The sequence below is a fragment of the Haliotis rubra genome, unplaced genomic scaffold (genome assembly GCF_003918875.1).
Source record: "Haliotis rubra isolate DU_JTF1 unplaced genomic scaffold, ASM391887v1 Scf278, whole genome shotgun sequence".
Classification (NCBI taxonomy): domain Eukaryota; kingdom Metazoa; phylum Mollusca; class Gastropoda; order Lepetellida; family Haliotidae; genus Haliotis; species Haliotis rubra.
The window spans coordinates 820,520-825,894 of NW_025766869.1; the positions used below are offsets into that span (position 1 = coordinate 820,520).

Genomic DNA, 5,375 nt, shown 5'->3' on the forward strand with positions numbered 1-5,375 from the left:
AAATACAGACCAAGAAATAGGTAATATCTAAACAAAACCAACATAATGTCCCTTTGTGTCTGTTGGGAGCTTCTGAAGCTGCTAAGACCGGCAAGGCTGAGCGGTACTGACTATTGCCCGACTACCTGTTACTATATTGTCTTACTTTTAACATATGGGATTCGCATTTGAGCTACTTAATGCACATAATGCTTTTTGTTAAACACATACCAATCAAGAAAATATCCAAGAAAGCGCCCATATATATGGTTTATGGAACACTTGAAACCATTTATGTAAGCAAGGCTACACGATGCTGAATATTATTCGTATACCATCTCTCGCGTATACCATGTCACCGTATTGATGGGTGTAAAATGGGACTTAAATTTAAGCTATACAGTACCTTCAGAGTACATAAACACCAACAAAGAGGATGAACAAAAATACAAAATTTTATTTGTGAGTTACAATCTTCGTGTATTTTACGATGTTTCCTTGACTATAGGTTTGGTTTACATATTTATATATCAGGACAACTGTTTATCAGGTGTCAACTATACAGAATAAAACCGTATATGTACAAGAGATTTTGGTCCAATCCTGGATTCGAACCTGTTATATAACAGAGTTCACTTCTACACACGCGTACACACTAATTTCATACTGAAACATCAGAGAAATATAGTAATATTTTAATTCCATGCATTTGTGGAAACAGTTACTTACAAAGATTTGCTAAAATTCAAACTGACCCGAGCTCATCACTTGACCAACTGACAAACTGACCCGAGCTCATCACGTGACCAACTGACAAACTGTCACTTGGCCTGAACAGGTGCACAGACATAAGGCTCAAGTCCCCTGAACCATACCCGTGAAGGTCCGGGTTAGAATTGATCTTCAGTAACCCATGCTTGTCGTAAGAGGCGACTAACGGGATCGGGTGGTCAGGCTCGCTGAATTGTTTGACACATGTCATCGGTTCCCAATTGCGCAGATCGATGCTCATGCTGTTGATCACTGGATTGTCAGATCCAGACTGGATTATTTACAGACCGCCACCATATAGCTGGAATATTGCTGAGTGCGGCGTAAAACTAAGCTCTCTCACTCCCTTGAACTGTGCAGTGAGTTCTGGAGATCATTGAAGCGCTTTTTCTCTGACTATACAAAGGAATCATGTTGCAATCTCACAGCGTAGGTAACGCTAAACTAACAGGTTTGGGAAGAACATATCTCATGAGGACTCACTTGATATCAGGTTCCCTCACGAGGTATCTACGTTAGGAATATCGATATGCCCCGCCGCAGATAGCTACAAGATTGTTGATACGGCATAAAGCAATATTCAGTCTCTTACCAAAACAAACTTTAGGATTATGTTCAAATTTATAATGAAAGAATATTTCCTGATTCTAAGAATGGCCAATACATTAGTTGTAGAATGGTATGCGTTGTGTATCTTTGCGCATGTGGATTGTATGGACGATGTAACATCTTATGTCATGAAATTAACGCTCAAACAAAGATAAGAAAATCCCATTCTATACAACAAATGATCATCCGTCCTTTATCATTTAAACAAAGCAGTCGGGACTGTGATATATGGTGAAAGTATAGCTGTTCATAATAAACTTAATTGGTAATAGTTACACAAACACGCACGCACGTTACAACATGCACACACACGCATAAGCACGCGCGTACGCATACGCATACAAACACACAGACACGCATTTTAGGGACAACGTTTCCACCTTCATCAGGGATGAAGATGAGAACAACTACCTTAAAATACCGTTAAGAGAAATAGATAAAGAAACTCGTTACAAACACCCTAGAGTGCCACCCAAAGTCCCTACATAGACATTCAACAGCACACACACACCAAATCACAAAAAGTAACAATAAATTAAAAATACTGAAATTTCTTGCAAATTACCCTCAAGTTTTGTTACTAACTTGAAACCGGTAACTATCCAAACCATTTGAAATACTGAAGTAATCTGCTGGTAAAAACACCCAGGACTATAGTCACCCCATGTTAATTTACCGTAATCTTTTTATCGTCTATTGCCGCTCTATAGATGGCTGGTGGGGTGAGATCTTATCACTGTCGGACCAGATGAAACCAATATGAGCCTTGGTGGGTATCAAATCTTTCCACAAAATATTTCAATAACGACCGCCATGATCTGTTTAAGTGGTGTATAATTTTTGGCTTCGGCTCTAAATCCCTTTAAAAGATCCCATTTTCTATCGCATTTCGTCTCCTATCTAAACCTCAAAGCTTTAGCCGAACTAAAAGACATGAAAAGATTTGAACACGGAGGGCAGGTTAGATGTACAACATGGCGCTTAAGTGTAGATTTAAAAGTTGGATCTGTGAATGAAACGAAGCAAATGTCGGCCAGGTGTAAGAAATCCGAGCCGGGTGAGTACTCGGGTGAACAGAGCTTGTAACAGTCGCAGCGAGTACGAGTGACAGAGTGATAAATGAGCGAACTGAGAAGAAACGGAAAATGAATCACTTTGTGGCAGACGTCATTCAAATCGGAGCAATCGGGTGTCGTCTTCGGCCCGGTTGACCCAAAATCAGTGACAGGTATGCCTGAAACGAAATTTCATCTGTGAAATCGTTGGAAAGAAGATATGTGTCGAGTCGAGAAACTAGCTGTCTGATTTCTTGTTACAGAATAACAGCTACTTGTGTACGTACTGCCAACTGACCCGTCGGGTTGTCACGAAAAGTGTTAATGCTGATAGTATGGTATTAGACTATTAAATACAGGGAGCTCTTTGTCGTCACTGGGGGGATTGCCCTTGATAGCCGTGAAATTCTATATCGGGGAATGCATATCTTTTGTTGAAGGGTGACCCATTATCAATGCAAAATAAGGTGGTTTATCACAAAACCGCTTCAGCAGATTGAATTATACTTCGAATAACTTGCACTCTGTGGCCATGTTTTACACATTTGTTCGATTCAACGGTCCAAATGTTTCATGATATGGGAAGCAATTGGAATACTGCGTCGGGCGTCAAACAATTAACAAACAAACGAGCAATAATATTTGCTTACAACATTGATAAAGTTGGCTCTTCCAGCCATTTTACTTTAACAAATTCCTTGTGTATGGTTAGCCTTAACACGTGATGTGTGCACGCAATACAATGTCAGATATGAATTAATGTCACCATTTCACTAAATGAATAAATTATTTCCGTCAAGTTGTGTCTAATGCTTTTTTGAAAAGTTCTACCCAATGGGTACATAACGGTGTATTTCGTCCTTAGAGATCAGTTTTACGCTGTGAGCGAAACACATTCAATCCACATACTACTCGGTGGGGAATCCTCGTCACGTGCAGGGTACATGCTTCAAATTTTTAAAACTCAATATTCAAAGATTAAGTGCAAGAGCAAAAATCAGTTGAATTCAAGGCACAAAGCATTATGATTATAAATATAAGAATTCAGCTAGTTGCTGTCACGTGGACAAATCACGTGATCCACAACGATCCTTTTTGTCAAAGATAAGGGTAACAAGATAAGAGGTTCACGTACAGGAATGTATCCCGAAGGTTCATTCCGATTCACTCGATTGAGGGTCGTATTTGTCTATTTTCTGAAATTTATCGTTAAATTCCTGACAGAACGTAGCATATCAACAGAACTAAAACTGTCGTTTGATTCCATCAAGCAAAAAACTTTCCGTTTCGCGAAGCAGACGACATGATAAGAAAAGGCGGGGAAATGGCAGAGCAAACGAACCCCATCCTCTCACTATTGTCTGCAGTAATTAAAATGTCTGCTTATAACATAAAATCAATGAAATGGATAAAGACGTTTTATTTCTCCGAGATTCAATGCCCGGCAAGATTACCCTGTCTCTCAATGATTAGAGAGCTGGTTTCGACCAAATATTACCAACTCCGTTGTAATTTTAGCAAGCAGTGAGAATCGCTCAAACCCTGTCTGGAGTTGACACATCATAGTGTTCCGCCGCATGGACTCAAGACCTGGGGCGACGCTGCTGAGAAGTTGTTAAAGAAATAAGCGACGAAGCATAGTTTGGTGATGTGTTACCCAGAGAGATACAAGTCCACGGCATAACACGCCACCCCAGGAGAGAATCTCAAACCTGAATGACAAATAAATGTCTGGCAAATGCCTCCATCCTCATTCAAACTTAAGACAACGCTGGCGGAACACGGCCATTCCCTTTTATGCAATTCCATAACTGCGATATTTCTAAGTTAATATTGACGGATTAACATCAGCCGTAGCGTGGATTGTTCTAATCCCTAACACCTTAGTTTACGGATTAACTGTTAAGTCGAACAGGTGAATTTAATGGTGATCAGGATTAATCGATAATTACAGGTAAGATTTATGGAAATGTTTCCGTATGTGACATTGTTTTCATGTGTCATGCTGATGTCACGTACGTGCGTGTCCTTGTCGCTAATCAACATTATGTCACGGTGTAAAGTCATTCTATTGTACAAATCATCATGAGCATATTGTTCGTCCTGGGTTAAAAAATATTCATCTTTCAGCATCATAACCATCCGTTTTTAAAAAAATGTAAAATGTGATATTTTGCAGCATAACATTTCATTTGTGTTCGTTTGATAAAGTCATTTCAACAGAAATAAACACATCTCATCAAAATCTCAGATGAATACATTTAATGAAACAAGATTACATTTTTCTCCGACTTTCTACACGCCCACATTTCACCGTGAAAATCTCATTCCATCAATTACGATATGTACACTACACACACATTGTTATAAATATCAATTTTATACCTCCGTTCCGAGGTCAAACGGCAAAATGCAATGGCCCCCAACAGAGCTTCAATTACAAACTAGCGAACACATGTTTACTGATAAGATACAATTTGTTGACTTCAGATTTCATTAGTCGACGGTTAAATGCTTCTCTGGCGCTCTGTTGTTCATTCATTAAATTGCATCATTTTCAAACACATGATTTCACCTGGTAAGCGATAAAACCCAAGCAAACATACAAAGTAAAGCATATATTCATATTCCGTGAATGTTGACGATTCATGTTTTTAATATTTCGTTTGCTGTCAATTTATCTGAAACAGATCAATTCACTGAAACGTCAATAAGGACGCTGAGATGTGTGTGGCATGGCTTTCAACCAGATTTCACCATTTAGATTTTCACCATTAAAGAGATTTATCTTTTTATATGATAGATGTTCATTTGCGTATCGGCAAATGGGTTTTACTAAAACTCCTCATTTCGTAAATCTGAAACGAACGAGTAATTAATTTCCTGGCCAGGGAGAAACACACTCATCAATGTTTGTTGATGACAGTAGTTCCACCATCAGCAGCCGAGTATCTGATAAAT

At 39.0% G+C, this 5,375-nt stretch overlaps 1 long non-coding RNA gene across 1 annotated transcript; it reads right to left on the bottom strand.

Moving 5' to 3' along the window:
• Positions 1-418: 418 nt before the first annotated feature.
• On the bottom strand, positions 419-907 carry LOC124280997. The gene is made up of 2 exons (XR_006899812.1): positions 799-907; positions 419-763 (listed from the first exon to the last, which is right to left on the bottom strand). It is a non-coding gene; the product is annotated as an uncharacterized LOC124280997 (long non-coding RNA).
• Positions 908-5,375: the final 4,468 nt, after the last annotated feature.